The 15898-nt window shown below is 36.7% G+C and overlaps 1 protein-coding gene and 1 pseudogene across 6 annotated transcripts in view; one reads left to right on the top strand and one right to left on the bottom strand.

The window, feature by feature from the left end:
* LOC102735251 (ecto-NOX disulfide-thiol exchanger 1) overlaps nucleotides 1-15898 on the bottom strand; it is a 423233-nt gene that overhangs the window by 145838 nt on the left and 261497 nt on the right. For all 6 annotated transcript variants that reach the window (XM_081814955.1, XM_081814954.1, XM_081814952.1 and 3 more), the window contains one exon: nucleotides 6361-6504. The gene's annotated coding sequence lies outside the window, so the exon portion shown is untranslated. The remainder of the gene's footprint in view (nucleotides 1-6360; nucleotides 6505-15898) is intronic.
* LOC102733634 (ATP synthase F(0) complex subunit k, mitochondrial pseudogene) lies at nucleotides 1351-1798 on the top strand (annotated as a pseudogene).

Below are 15898 nucleotides of genomic sequence, written 5' to 3'. Positions count from 1 at the left end.
CCCTAAATAATCTGGGAACCCTGAAACAGAGACTTTAATTCTAATAATTCTCAAAAATTAATGTTCTCAGTTAACTCTGATCTTTCATTTGTTTTTATACCTCAGTTTTCAATCACAGGAGGTCAAAATGTTGAAGCTAAGCATTCTAGTAGATGAAAGATGATTACTAGGAAGGCTAAAATACCTCCAAGTCAAATGACCACATAACCTCTACAAATATTTATTACTGTAACCTCTACAAATATTTATTACCTTGTTTATTCATTCAACCATTCAACAAAGATTTATTTAGCACGCGTTGGGCAAAACATTCACAAGATAATCCTAAATACTAAAACAGTACAAATATATATTCCTTTGAGGATTTTTGATAGTACCCCTTTTTTTGAGGGCAGCAGACACTAAACAAATATTTAATTTTAGATCTGGAAAGTTTTAACATTATATCTACCTTTTTAAAAATCACACATTTTTCTAATGTTGTTATAAAACCAAGAGATGAAAGGAAATGTTTGCTTGCTCCAATGAAAAAGAAAAGGCCTCCCAAACTAGGGGACCCCTGGGATGGTGGAGTGTGAAAAACTGTGCAAATAGACTTTAAAAACTTTCTCTCGTGGATGCCAGCTGAAGGTCAGAGTCTAAGGGTTGGAAGTAATTCCTTCTTCCTTCTTGCATTCTCTCCGTCTTTGCTCTATTTCTTCTGTCTTTTCTCACAGTTTGGACACAATTATCTTTGAGTGAGATGGAACCAGCGAAGCCACATTAGAAAATGCCCGTCGGAAAAATCAGGAGGGAAGGATGAAGGCGCATCTAACAGTAACAACGGAACAAGGTAGAAAAGTTTGCTGACAAGAAGGAAGAAAAGGTTTTGTTGTAGAATTTAAAGAAGAAATATTTCTCAAGGGCCTATTCAGTGACAGGCAGGATGTAGCCACACCACGTAGGAAACCCCTATGTTCACTGTGAATGATAAAAAAAAAAAAAAAAAGAAACCTGGTAAATGCTCTGTTGTGAGAAGGTAGATATACTTTATTTGGAAGACTACACAATAATTAACTACTAAGAATGCGCCAGATGTCCATATACTAACATAATTAAAAAAAAAAATGTTGAGGAAAAATAAGTTGCAAAGGTACAAATTCAGTATGATCTCACCCATTTAAAAATAATACTCCTATATATATATATATATATATATATATATATATATACAGATACACACTTACATTAGTTATGGATACATATCTATATGTCTACATCTATCCCTCCATAACCAGTATTTATAATATAACATAATATAAATGGAATAATATACAATAATTTTATTAGTGTTCATATTACTTCTGGGGATGGATGAATAAGAAGGATGGTGACTTTTTTTTAGCTTTAAAAAAAAGAGATCCAGGGCGGAATTGGTGCCTTCTGCAAGATTGAAATCATGGCAGGTCCAGAAACTGATGCTCAATTCCATTTCACTGGTATCAAAAAATATTCCAACTTTTATACTCTCACAGGTAGAATGAATTGTGTACTGGCCACACATGGAGGCACTGCTTTGATGATCTTATACTTCAAGTTAAGGTCTAAAAAAACACCAGCTGAGAAAGCAACATAAACGAATTTTAACCTGCACCTCATCTGTTAAGTTCCCATGCCTGGAGAAGCTAACGTCAACTCATCATGTGATACTCAATTTGTACAATAAATTATGAACCTGGAAAAAAAAAAAAGAGATCTGAAACAAATATGATAATATAAATATATTAAAATATGGGGGTGGATATATAGGCTTTTTCATTTTCTGTAGGTTTAAACCACTTCATAATAAAAAATGTATTTTAAAAATTGTGTGGTTTAAAAGAAAGATCTGTAGAAATTTGGGCAATTAGAATGAACTATTTATTCTTGTAAGTCCAATTTTCTTACTTTTGAGCCTAGAATATACAAGGCTGATTATTTTCCATCTTTAGCAAGAGGAACAATGGAGAGTTAATGTAGAAGAAAAGACTGTCCTTGATATGATAAGTCAGTGGCACTTTTGGCAAATGGATGGTAATTTCCAGATGGAAGTGAATTATCTGAACATAATTATATTGAATCCTCTAGCTTTAAAAGAGTGTTTCAATCATATACTATCCATGTAAGTCACTCTTTTCTTCCTTATGGGGTGTGAATGTGAGGTTTAAGGGATGGTTAATGGATGCCACATTTTCATTGCTGCTAAAAATATATAATTAGAGTCTGGATTTGGGAATAACAATTTACACATTTAAAGTATTGATTAGCTGTTCAAGACCACACTTGACTTTTTTTTTTACCCCTCATGAAGACTTCCTGTTCTTTCAAAATTACCATTAAGCATTTTCCTAATGTAATTCCAAGGATCTCACTGAGTACTAAGGTACTTTAGCAGGAAGGAAACCTGCAAACATTTTATTAACTTTGGATCATTTGCAATTCTTGGAATTAATAGCAAAGAGCCAGAGGGTTTTTTGTTGTTTTTTTTTTAAATCGTAATGGTAAATAAGCCTGAAACATTTCACTAGTGAGGCAAGAGTCACGAGATATATTGTTAAATATGAGGGGTAAAAATATATCACAGACACAAGTGGTATTACACAGTACACATTTTTCTGAAAAAATAGTCTCCATGCATGAGGATTAGATATATACCCACAATAAGAGGGCATACTGACCTATAATTTTCAATATTACATCCTTGTATTTTTTATTATATGCTATTTTTCAGCTAGTAGAGGAACATGGTCTCATAAAGTTAATATTTATTCTTCCATGTTTATAGAGCTAGTAGTGCATTTCAGGAAATGAGAAACTCTGAAAAGTCAAATAGAACTTGGTGTCTGGTGCACAAAAGAAGACAGAACAGGAAAATCACCATGTTTAAAAAATCTGGCTGAGGAACTCAGTCATAAAGCTTTCAATAATTAAATAATATAAGATAAGGGAAGCCTTTGATGCTATTATTTCTCTCTTCATACACGTAAGCCTTTTTAGATATATATAATAAATCTTCTCATGTAGGAATCCTCATTTTACTAGAAAACAGAGTCCTCTAGTCCAGTCCCTATTTTCAACTCTGTACTTACCATGTACATTTTGTAGAAGGTAAGGCAGATATTAAGTATAATCTATTATAACAACCCAGATACTCCTACTTAGAATTGTATCTGTAAGTCATGAACACTTCTCATTTTGTTAATAAGTAACTTCTGTACTAGGGAATTAAATGATTTCTTATGTTAAAAAATTCATAGTGATTCATAGGATTTTGTTTTTCTATGGAAAGGTACCTATATTATGGTAAATGTCTCAAAAAATCAGAGCCTTTTTAAAAAAATGTTTTAGTGAGAGAGGGAGAGAGCTCTACATATTATGTATTACAATATATTTCTAGGATGTGCTTTTTTTTTAAAGATTTTATTTATTTTAGAGAGAGAGAGCACACACGCATGCGTGAGTGAAGAGGGGGCAGAAAGAGCGGGAGAGAGAGAATCTTAAGCAGACTCCCTGCTGAGTGCGGCACCCAAAGAGGGGCTCGATTTCACTACCCTGAGATCTTGACCTGAGTTGAAATCAAGAGTCAGATGCTTAACCGACTGAGCCACCCAGGCGCCCCAAGAAATCAGAGCCTTAACAGACCATCTGTGGGAGAAATTTGCCAAAGCTCAAATGTTTTTACATTCTTTCAATTTACAACTTTCCTTGAGACCTTGGAAGGATCCAGAAAGATAAAAGTCATCAAGTCATTTCCCCATTCTCTGCTTGAAGCATGAAGTAGGAGCCATCAATAAGCAAGTGAGGGAGAAAGGAGAAATGTTGATGGAGGGTGGGTGAAGCAAGGGATATTGGATTGAAGGGAGGGAGAGTTTCAGCTGTAATCAAGAGCCCTTTAACCTCCCCAAAAACTGATCCTCAAATTTCTGAGGAAGCCCATGATGTGGACCAGGGAGTTGAAACTAGGGTACATGGTGAAAAGCAAGTGAAGAAATATTCCTTTGTTACTTACCTTTTTCAGTCTTCCCTCAGATGTCAGCTTTTCTACCCTTTCTCGGTGACTGAGCTAATACCTTTGCAACATCAACCCCACTATTTCCTCTGGGGTCTAGGTCCTTTCTTCTCTAAATCCTCAGAGCTGTCCTCTCTTTGCTATTTTCCTGCACTGAGTTCTGATATTATCTTTCCCATAGCCATGTTCCCATATCAAACAGCAGTGACGTCCTTTAAACACCAAACCAGAAATTCTAGTTCTCCAAAAGAGCATTCATATATGCATGTTACTGTTTCTGGACAGTTGAGAAGTAAATGTAAGCCCAGAATAGAAGTATGATGGAGTGGGAAGAGAACAGTACCCAGCATTAAAAACTGGGGTTTAGGCCCAGCCCCACCCTTAACTCAACTCTGCCGGTTTCAGCATCCTCAATTCAAAGTGAGGAGTTTGTAGTCTGGGCAGTCCTCATCCTCTGCAGGCAGATGTGAAGGAGGTCTGAATCTGGTTATCTCTCACAATGACTGGGGGCTGAGGGAGCTAACTAGTCTTTGGGTCCTGGAAACCAGGGCTATTGACCGTTCTAAATCTCATGGGACAATCTTGCATCATCAAAAACTGCCCCTTCCGAAATATCAATAAAGGTCCCACTGAAAAACACTGATAGGTGATTTTTAATGCTCCTTCAATCAGTCTGGACTCCAAAACTTAAGTGGACCAATATAGAGATCTTTAGAGACTCAGAAAAGAACTTCATTTTGTTCAATTTTTGGATTATATAATTTCACAGAGAAAGTTCAACAAAATGGGTTCATTTCTCCTGAAGAGAAAAAGGATGACTTGAGAACTGAGTCTATGATGAGACAGGGGGGCTCTGACCAGTAAATTCTCTCTCTCCCTGGGAGAAGGATGCATTGTCATGCTAGGAGGTCAGGAATTACTTTGGCTTTCTTGACAACAAGGTTTCTAACAAAGGAGAACCTATATTAGGTTTCAAAAGGAAAGTGGATACCTAGGTATGAAGGTTGGAAGACAATTAGATTCTCATTTGTTTCAGACAGTTCAAGTGGGATCTTGCTTACAGAAGAGGGAAGAACATTTAGGTAACTTCTGAAGTCCTTTCTAGCACTTCTGTTTCTATGGATACACTTATTAGGTTTCTACACACTACGATTTGCTACCAAATTGACAGACTGGAGAATTGAAGGTGGAGGCACAGCTTGTCATCCACCCTCCCACTCCCCAAGTATGTCCTGCGCCTCACCCTTCAAAGTGAGTCAATCAGGCTGCCCGACAACAAAGGGTGCAGTAGGAAACTGGAATCTAGCCCAGCACTGCGGTGAAATCTACTTTGATTTCTCAGTAGAAATAAAAGAAATAAAAAGAAAACCCACAGAAAAGGGCCATTAGGGGAGAAAACATTTGTCACTGTGGACAGAATCAAAGTCCAACCAAATGAAATAAACGCCTGTGGAAAAAGACATGTCAGTCTAGGGAAAGTACGATGTTCCTTCTCCCTTGCTCTTCATTTAGTTTTTGTCCACTCAGTGGACTAAGCTTTACCCTCTCCCTTGTTTATTTCCCATCTATGAAAGATGCATAGGTTGAATTCAGCCTTTGGGTAGGTGTTTGTCAGAAAGTACTTTCAAAATAAAAGTGTTTTACGTGGTACTACCTCAACAGCAAAATATGTACTTCCAAAATAAGATGCTTGTTTTGCTAGCAAGCTTTTCTTATTGAGTAAGCAACAATATTGTTAGCAATTTTTCAAGCTGTTAATATATATATGTATTAAAAAGCAACAACAACAACCCTGTTCTATCATTAGAAATCACAGGGTGAGTACCCCTTGGTAGAACTAAATGAAAACATTCTGGCCACTGAGGCTTTCTAATTTAAAAGCTGTCATAATAATAACACTAGTTGATACTGACAAATGCAATTTTGATTTTTCAATGTTTCAAAATATAATTTATCCACAAGGTCTGTAACTAATTGATAGTACTTCACAAAGTCTGATATATATTATAGATACTCAATATAAATTTATTGAATCTATTCAGTTAGAATTTATGAACGAAAAGACAAAATTTGTTTTAAGCCAATGTGGGGAATATTGTATTTCTAATATCCTTGTAACATCCTACAGAGCATACAATAATAAGTATGAGAAGTAGCATATCAAATTTCTTTTCATTTGTATCTATTTCCCAATGAAATCAAAGGATTATAATCTGTGCATAATCTATCCCAGAGTTCTTATTACAGTAGAGTATGACTATGATCCATTTTTAAAATATCCCTCAAAATTAATAATATCTTCACTAAGAGAAATAAAAAATATTAACACAAACCTTAAGACCTCCAGCAGATCAGAGGACAAATATGTTCTCTGGGGACCTGGTTGAGACCATGTATTCACAAAAGTCTTTTAAATGGAAGCTGCTCACAAACGGCGTCCCATGGAAGACAGTGTGGCTCTGACATGCCAGATGCTTCTGGAAAGAAAGAAAAACACGCTATTAGGAAGTATCCAAGTACCATTACTGCCAGTCTCAGCCATCATGGTCTGTACAGCACCTATTGCCATTATTAATATAACGGTATTCATTTCTGTTATCTTATACCCCTAAAATCGTATTCATAAATGGCAGGGTAGGACAGTAATCGCTCAGTCCTGTATCTAAAAACCTTTAAAGATGAGGAGTATTGAAGAACCGTGCATGGGGGATGAGCACAGAGACAGCAACACTGGTATTTATGGAGTGCCTACCAGCACAGCAAGGGGTTGTGTATACATGGGCTCTTAATTTGAACCACGGGCCTGCCATGGGAGAGTACTGGCTCCATTTCACAGATGAGAGAAGTAAAGTGTAGACTCCTGAGGTCCGGCTTAGAATCTGGGTCTAGCAAAGCCCAAGGCTTTAGGGCTGGCTCTTTCCCTCATTTCACTCTGTGGCCTATGTGATTTAGAAAACTATTTCACAAACAGAATTGACAGGAGAACAGACAATGCTGCAATTTATTAAATTAATTCAAACATCATTAATTTCAGACATTTTCTTTCCTATTTTGCTTTAGTTTTATGTATAATCCGGTCTTAATTCAGTCACAGAAATACAAACCCTCAGTTCTAAGCAGGGCAGTTTGTCGCCCATCTTTGTTCTTTAGGCAAAGAGAGAAAACTCACTGGAGACTCTGTAGGCCCCTTGCTAAGACCGCCATGCCAGTCTGTGTGCTGTTTCCATCAAGGATAGCAGCGCCATCCTCTTCCTCTGCTGCCCCTGCCTAACCCACTGTTCCTTCCCTGTGACAGTGAAAGGGACTCCTGCCTTTTCCTGAGGGTGTGCCTGCTACAGTTGGGGCTAGAAGCCACACCTTCTGTGGATCTCTGAGTGCTAGTACTGTATCTCCTCGTGGCCACGTTCGTCTGAAGGTGACTGGGCAAGCCTCGGCAGGGCACCATCTAGATTTCCATTCTCCTTGTTCATCAAATAGCTGTATGCTTCCGGTTGCCCCAGTGCCAACACAGAGAGCCCCTCAGCCTACCCTTCACCGGCTGTCCCAGCACCTCCTCTCACAGTGTGATTCAGGGTCACTGCACACCAATTAACCACTTCAAAATCTCCCTTGAAGTTCCAGCTTTTAATGCCACTGACTTCTGAGTACTGGGGACTTTTAGTTCATATCCACACTGCATTTGGGAAGCTCCTGAGAAAAGCTGGAGAATGATGGAGCAGGAAGGTCACACATAACTGTAAAAAATTTTTTATTTTATTTTATTTTATTTTTGGGAACAAAAGCTTAAGTCATGAATAAAGAAACAGGGGAAAACGAGAGATAGCACTTTCAGAGTTCTGTAGGACTGGAGCCTGGGATTATCACATGGGGTGAAAAAGAAAAAAAGAACAGAGCCAAACAGAGCCAGTTTATCTTTGGATAAAAGAAGGAGGAAGAGCTTGACACAGAACTGGGAAAAGAAGTATTTGGACCATAGGATCTAACCTAAATGACAGGGATAAAAATAAACAGAAACTCTTCTTAACGCCTTGTATACGAGCATTCTGTTTTCTTCATATCACTCAAAAGCAAAGTTTCAGGTGATATGCCTAAACCTGTAGACCCTGCTTCCCATAAAATCCAAATGGCAGTTTTCAAGTATTCACTTGGCTCATTTGTTGACTGCTCATTTATTTATGAGTAAATCAGTAAGTCATAAAACTCCAGGAATATGGAAATAAACAAGGTAGTCCTCCCCTCAAGCCTCTTAACTTTCTTGCAGGGGTATGTGAGTAGGATGTCAAAAGTTATAAGAAGGGCATACTGATAAGTGTTTGAAATAATGGGGTCTGGACCAGACTGCCTAAGGGTGCTCTTGTTTCATCACTCACTGGCAATATGACCTGGGCCAATTGACTCTTTACCCTCAGCTTTCTCCTCTGCAAAATGCAGAAATGGTGTACTTCCCCTGCAGGTTTTTGTGATCACGAAGTAAGATAACCTAGAGAAAGTGTTTGGCACAATGAGTGGCACGTAGTAAGAACCCATCAAATGTTAGGGAGAAGTAATATGATTGTTGCGTAACAGACCATGATGATGTCAGGAAGGCAAAAAGCGCTTCCAAGCTTTAGTGAGTTGGAATCCTCTCTAGAGGTAGGGGATGAAGGGAATCAAGAAGGCTGCCATGGGAAAGGTAGCATTCAAGATCAACCATAACTAGACATGCATAAATGATTAGGCTTTTACAGAAATCCTCTGAAGATAATTGAAAAACTAGAAAATGAGCTACTTTAGGAAAAAAAAAAAGGTCCATGAAATTAGACATTATTTCCCAGGATTTGGTGTGAAAGTAGATATATACCCTAACAACACAGTCAGGGAATCATACAAAGAAAATCTATGGTTTGCTACTGAGAAAGATACAGTATCTCACTGAATCCTGTTTTATTCAACTATAATCCAAAATGACACCATGGCTTTTAATGGAACTTGGCAAGCTCTAGACACACCACTTTTAAACTTAGCTTCAAATTTAAATCACAGGGCTTGTGACTCAAATCTCCAGTGTGACCTTTACAGGGTATTGTTCAAGAAAACATGTCTGTCACTGTGCAGAGAAACTATACATCCTTTTATTCCGGGAAGTATAATGAAAAGATGTACTATATTGTTATAAGCACAGAGTCACAGAAGGACTGTGACTTTGATTCTCTAGAAGCAATGAAAACAAAGACTGTGTTTGATTTTGCATCATTCATTTAGAAATGTTGTCTTCTTCTATTAATGAACATTCCTATTCTCCCCCATTCTGGACTTTATTTAATTCAAAAGAAGCTTAGCAGGAATCCCATCATTTATAGATTTAAAATGTAGTCCCTCTGAAGTCTCTTTTCAAGGGCTTACTGAGCCACGCTACTTTGTCCTTGCCAGACACAGACAATATTGTACTGAACAGAAGAGCTAGAAGCACACAGTGGCTTGGATTCTCCCCATCCCCACCTGCTTCCCGGCCCAGGAAGGTCTGCATTAGGAGAATGAATCTGCAAAGCTCCTGGTAGCATCGTTCCCTTCTTCATCCCTTCCACTGGATAGGAAATCTTACCAATGCTTCTTCCCATTCATCCAGTTCATGATATTATACTGTATGTACTCCCCTAAGCTTCTAGCTGGTTTTCCCTCTTGTAGCTCATCCTGAAAACAGTCCAAAGATCAGTCATCCTCTCTGACTGGTCTAGGGTGGTGACAAATATTTGGAAGAAAAATTAATGAATGACTACATAAATGAAAAATGAAATGCAATCCTAATTATGTATATCCACTACTGAAGAGCCTACAATGGCACCCTATTGTCTAAAGGATCGGATCTAAGTTCCTCATTAAGAACACTGTTCCCACCATCCTTTCTAACTTTAAAAACAGATTCTTTATGACCTAAACCCTGGAGTCAAATAGGAATGGTTTGTTCATTATATTACAGTGAATCTCAACTAGGGGTATATGACAATCACCCAAATCTTCTGAATTGGACACAGTGGAGGAAATTTTAAATTTTTAAATTTTAAAAAATGCTATGCAGGTGATTCAGACATACATCACTTGTTAGAACCACTGCTGTGCCTTCTCTTCTGTGTGTCAACCCGCCTTTCACAGAGTCCTAGAAGCCTCACCTTCCTAGGCCACAACAATATTTCATCCCTCTTCTAGTTTCTCACTGTAGAGTTAAAATATTTTAAGCTAGAAAGGATCTTCCATTGATTCTCTTGCTTAACTAGATACCAGTATCACACCCTTGTATAATCCCCTTCTCTTCCCCACCTTGGGTGTGAGCTAGATTTAGTGACTTCTAATGAACACAGTATGGCAAAAGTGATGGGAAGTGACATCTCTCTTGCCCTCTGACTCTGATGATAGCCACTGCCTCATTGTGAGCTGCCCAATGGAGAGGCCCATCTGGCAAGGAACTGAGGGAAGTTTCCAGCCTGAGGCTCTCAGTCCAACACGGAAGGAACTGAATCCTGCCAACCACTGAGTAAGCTTGGAAATGAACCCTCCCCCAGTTGAGTAGGGTTTCTGTACATCCTGCCCCAGTCGTGATGACTGTGTGTCTGGCCCAATACCGTGACTGAAGACTTGTAAGAAACCCCGAGCTGGAGGACTCCCCTAAGCCATGCCCAGGTTCCTAATTGTGATGGTTCATATTGTATGTCAACATGGGTAGGCCACAGTATCCAGATATTTAGTCAAATATCAATCTGGATGTTGCTATGAAGGTATTTTTTAGATGAAATTAACATATAAGTCAGTAGATGTTGAATAAGGCAGATTACCCTCCATAATATGAAGATTACTCTTCAATCAGCTGAAGACCTTAGAAGAAAACACACTGAGGTATCCCAAGAAAGTGGGAATTTTGCCAGCGGACTACCTTTGGCTCCAGCTGAAATATAACTCTTTCCTGGATCTCCAGCCTGCTGGCCTGCTCTGCAGATTTTGGACCTGCCAGCCTCCATAATAGCATGAGCTAACTCCTTAGAATAAGTCTCTCTCTCTCTTTCTCGATAAATAGAACTATAGATGTATATGTGCACAGGTATGTGTATATATGTATACATACAAGCATATACATCGCACGCACACGCACGCGCACACACACACAATCAGTTCTGTTTCTCTGGGGAAGCTGCTAAGTTTCAGGATAATCTGTAGAACAACAATACATAAGTAATATGAGACTCCTCCCCCCCTTCTCTAGTACTTATCACACTGAGTTATAATTACTTTTTAAATTCCTCTATAATCAGAGCCATCAACCTCTATCAAGGAGGGGACCATGTCTATCATGTTTACAACCAAATTTATAGCTCCCAGTACAATGCCTGATAGATGGCAGGTATTTGATACATATTTGTTAAGTAAACTAATGAGTAAGGGAAAAAGCTTCAGCAGCAGTGTCTTCAGGTAACCCCCTGCTGCCAAAACAAACAAACAAAAAACAAAAAACCCAATAACAACAACAACAAAAACCAACCCCCTCCCAAAAAAACAAGGAAGCAATTCCCCAACTAACTTCTTATTGTCTACAGTTACAGGTACAAGTAAATGCAAAAACTGTAAGGATTGTAATATGATTATGTATATCCCTTCAATGCTGAGCAAAGAAGTAGATATGAGGCAAATGGTGACCTGTCTGGAGACTGGAGTGGAGATTTTATGGAGTTGGAGAATAAGACCAGAGTGTGAACTCCAGAGTTGCAAACTTGAAATTTTGTAGCGTGGCTCAGAGCTACTGGCAGCGATTTGTATCAGACAGAGTTTGATGTGGAGTGTGTGTTCCTAAAGATGAATTTGTATCAGACAGAGTTTGATGTGGAGTGTGTGTTCCTAAAGATGAATGTGGCGTCAGTGGTCAGAATAAGGGGGGAAAGGGCGGGACTACCACTAAGAGAGTGAATTAGAGAGAAAGCAGTGAAAATACTGAGGAAAGGGCTAGACAGGAGAAAAAAGTAGGGAATAGAAAAAATTCCATCAATTCGATGGGATTCATAATAAGGTAAGAGAAGTGGTCAAAAAATATAAGAATATTTTGAGCCTAGGCCTGGGGTAAACTGTAAGAACACTGACAAAATGTGGAATTCAAGAGGGGAGCTGCCATGTGTCTGCATGCCTGGGGAGTGGAAAGCAATAATGAACTCTGCTTGGAGGTGTGCAGAGTTTGAGAAATGTGATATTCCTTCCCATGCTTATGAATACTGAAAACCCAAGGTTTGATAAATCTTTCCCCAAAGATCAGTTCTGAACTTCAAAGACTAGGTCTTTATTTTTTTCCAACTGGGATATAATTTACATATGGTAAAAGGCACAGATCTTCAGTATACAGTTCAGTGAGCTTTGTCAAAGATACACTCCCAAGTAACCTACATACCAGTTAAGACAAAGAACACTTCCATCACCCTAGAAAGTTCTTTTCCAAAAGGGGAGTTCTGATTTGTGTTACTGTAGGTAGTTCTGTCTATATGTGAACTACATATATATAGAATCATACAGTATATTATTCTTTTTTGTCTGGCTTCCTTTGCTCAACATAATGATGATGATTTATTTTTATTTTTAAATCTATTAGTTAATCCGTAAGAATTAGTCCATTGTGTAAATGTGTGGTATTCCATTGTATGAAAATACCATGATTTGTTATCCATTCTCCTATTGATGGACATTTCAGGTTGATCCAATTTGGGCCATTATACACAAAGCTATTATGAACATTCTTATTCAAGGTTTTTTGTAGATACATCCTTTCTTTTTCTCATGTAAATAGGCATGAGACTGCTCGGGCATAGGGCAGGTACATGTTTAAGTTTCAAAGGAATCACCAGTTTTCCAAAAATGGCTTTTCTATTTTACCCCTCACCAGCCCTGTATGAGTCTCTGCATTCCCATGTCCCCATGAGCATTTGGTGCCATCAGTGTTTTTATTTTTAGTTATTCTAGTGGGCATGAAGTAGTACTTAAATTTCCATTTCCCTTATGACTAATAACGTCCTTATTACAACTTCAAATGTGTTTTGTACATTGTATTATCTTCTGTGAAGGTTTTGTTCAAGTCATTTGCCCTTTAGGGGAAAGATGTTCTTTGTCTTTTTAAATTAAGTTGTAAAAGTTTCTTTATATAGTCTGGATTCAATTCCTTTATCACATATATATGTATTGCAAATTATTTTTCCAGTCTGTGGCTTCTCTATTAAAAATGTCTGTTCATGAGCAGGAGTTTTTTATTTTGGTAAAGTCCACTTTATCAGGTTTCATTTCGACAGTGTCAGGGCTTTTGGTACCCTAAGATATAGTTGCCATCTTTCTAAAAAATACTCTTACAGTTTTTTCCTAGAAGCTTTAGTTTTTGTTTTTATATAAAAATCTATGATATATCCTGAATTAATTTCTGTGTGAGATAAGCATTAAGTTTCATTTTGTTTCAATACAGCTAATAAATTGCTCCAATACCATTTGTTGATAAGCCTTTCCTTTATCCCACTAAATTGCTTTGGTGCCTTTGTTGAAAATCAATTAACTATATAATTGCTTCTTTCCTGATAGTTGATTCTGTTCCACTGATCCACTTTTCTAACCTTAGCTAACACCATATTTTCTTAATTATTTATGCTTTTATATAAGTCTTGTAATAAGGGAGTAAGTGTCCCCCAGTATTGACATTCTTTTTTAAAAAATGTTTGACTCAGTAAAAAAAAAAAAGAGGAAAAAATGTTTTAATTCTTTTAAATCTTTGCCATATAAATTTTAGAACTTGTCAATTTCTACCAAAAAACTTTTTTGGTAGAACAATAAAACCTTTTGGGACTATGTTACATCTGTCCATTATTTTGGGAAAAATCAACATTTTAACAATGCTGAGTCTTCCATTCTAGAACATGGTATATATCTCTCCACTTATTTATATCTTCTTTATTTTTTATTACAAATGTTTTATAATTTTCAGTGTATAGGTCATGTACTTATTTATTTAAATATATTACTATTTTATGGTTTTGATACTAATATAATTGGTATTGCTTTAAATTCCACTTTCCCATTATTTCTTACTGTATAGAAATAGGACTGATATTTTACATTGACCTTGTATCCTGAAACCTTGTTAAATTCAATACCCTTCGGGTTTTCTAGATATACAATCATGCCATTTGCAAATAGAGACAGTTTAATTACTTCTTCCTTTCCAAACTGTAAGCTTTAAAAATTTCTTTTACTGGTTAATTCTATTGCACTGGCTAGGATCTCCAGTACAGTATTAAATAGAATTAATGAAGGCATCCATGCATTCTTCCTGATTTAGGAGGAAAGCATTTATTGTTTCAACATTGTTAGTTGCAGATTTTTCACAGATGTTCTTTATCAGATTAAGGAAGATCCCTTTTATTTGTAGTTTTGCTGAGAGTTTTTATCATTATTTGGTGCTAAATTTTGTCAAATGCTATTTCTGGGTCTATTGATATAATCATATGATTTTGATCCTGTATGTGGACTGTTTTTTTAATGGTAATGCATACATGCATACTTGGAATAAATTCAATTTGGTCATGACATATCATTTTTTAAATATATCACTGTATTCTATGACTAATTGTGGGTCAAATATTTTTGTGTCTATGGTCATAAGGGATATCAATGTGCAATTTTCTTTTAGAGTGTTCCTTATCAGGACAGTATTCAAGTTATGCCGGTCTCAGAAAATGATTTGGGAAGTGTTGTCTTTAACTCTATTTGTTTCAGATTTATATTATTTCTTCTTTAAATGTTTGAAGGAATTCACTAGTGAAACCATCTGGATCTGAATTTTTCTTTGTGGGAAGGCTTTTAATTATAAATTCAATTTATTTAACAAATATAGAGCTATGTCTGCTTTCTATTTCTTCTTGTATCAATGTTAGTAGATTTAATCTTACTAAACAAGAAATTTATCTATTTCATCTAGGATGATTTTGTCTCTTACTGCTTCTCACACCATATAATAACAATTCCTGAACTTACGTCTTTTCCTTTCTATTTTACTTGACTAAACTATATGCATCTTTCCTGGCCTTCTTCTTGACATAGTTAGCTAAATTTATCTTTCCTTTTCTGTAAGCTACTCTAGCCCTTACTGATTTAATATTGTACTGCTTTATTTTTTCTTTATCTTTCATTATTTTATCTCTGAAAATAGAATCCTTGAGGGTAGAAATTACTACTTCAACTTCATTGTTCTCCATAGCATCAAATATACTTGTTTAACATTAAATAAATATTATGAGATTATTGATTTGTCCACTCTGTGGTTTACTCTAAACATCTACTGTGGATAAGCTTGGAGCATATTATAATGCCAGGGACCATGGAAGGGTTAAAAATAATGATACTAATAAAAACTATTATTCAACATGTCAAAAGGCAGAGGAGCCAACCTGAAAGAGTTCCCAGTGGCCAATATAAGAAACAAAATCAATAATGATCACTTTAGACTATGTAACCAAAAACTAAAATAAATATTCATGAGTCCATAATGGTATTAAAATGATTGAATAAACAAATGGGAGAAAAGAGACAAGTCTTCTTACAGAATTTCAAATAAAAAATGTAGAAGGAAGGAGGGAAATAGAAGTAATTAGAACACTCAGTAGTAATTGCTACAGACAAGATTTAATGATGAATACTAAAATTAGTGGGCAAAAACTTGAAGAAGAGCATGATAGTTAAATAGCCTCTAAGTAGCACCCCTAAAATGTTAAAATTACCTTAGTAGTTTTAACGTAATGCAAAATATTTTGATACTCTTCTACCCAGGAGATGTAACTTAATTTCTCTCCACTTGACTGTATGCTAAACTTAGTAACCTGCTCTAAA

The sequence above is a fragment of the Leptonychotes weddellii genome, chromosome 3 (genome assembly GCF_054177405.1).
Source record: "Leptonychotes weddellii isolate Sample4059 chromosome 3, ASM5417740v2, whole genome shotgun sequence".
In the NCBI taxonomy this organism is placed as follows: domain Eukaryota; kingdom Metazoa; phylum Chordata; class Mammalia; order Carnivora; family Phocidae; genus Leptonychotes; species Leptonychotes weddellii.
This window is presented reverse-complemented; position numbering and strand designations above follow the sequence as displayed.